The sequence below is a fragment of the Plectropomus leopardus genome, unplaced genomic scaffold (assembly GCF_008729295.1).
Source record: "Plectropomus leopardus isolate mb unplaced genomic scaffold, YSFRI_Pleo_2.0 unplaced_scaffold31063, whole genome shotgun sequence".
Classification (NCBI taxonomy): domain Eukaryota; kingdom Metazoa; phylum Chordata; class Actinopteri; order Perciformes; family Serranidae; genus Plectropomus; species Plectropomus leopardus.
The window spans coordinates 1-364 of NW_024633888.1; the positions used below are offsets into that span (position 1 = coordinate 1).

Genomic DNA, 364 nt, shown 5'->3' on the forward strand with positions numbered 1-364 from the left:
TCCTCCCGTTGTTGAGGGTATGATATTAACTACAGTAAACTAATACGCATTTAAGGTTATACATGCTGTATAATTTTAACTAAACATACTACGTGTTAATGTAAATTTTATGACACATTCTAACAAATCATGTTTAAAATTATCAACAGAGGCTGGCAAGAAGGGAGGCAAGAAGAAGGGTGGTTCTATGCAGACTGTGTCCTCACAGTTTAGGGTAAGGTTTAACATTGTAAATGTATCTTCCATATCTCAGTTAAAACTCAACTACACTCCAGATAACACTAATCATTCTGGATCTACAGGAGAACTTGGGCAAACTGATGACTAACTTGAGGAGCACCCATCCTCACTTTGTGCGCTGCCT

The 364-nt window shown here is 37.6% G+C and overlaps 1 long non-coding RNA gene across 1 annotated transcript; it reads left to right on the plus strand.

The window, feature by feature from the left end:
- LOC121938697 lies at positions 1-364 on the plus strand. The gene is made up of 3 exons (XR_006105347.1): positions 1-17; positions 150-214; positions 303-364. It is a non-coding gene; the product is annotated as an uncharacterized LOC121938697 (long non-coding RNA).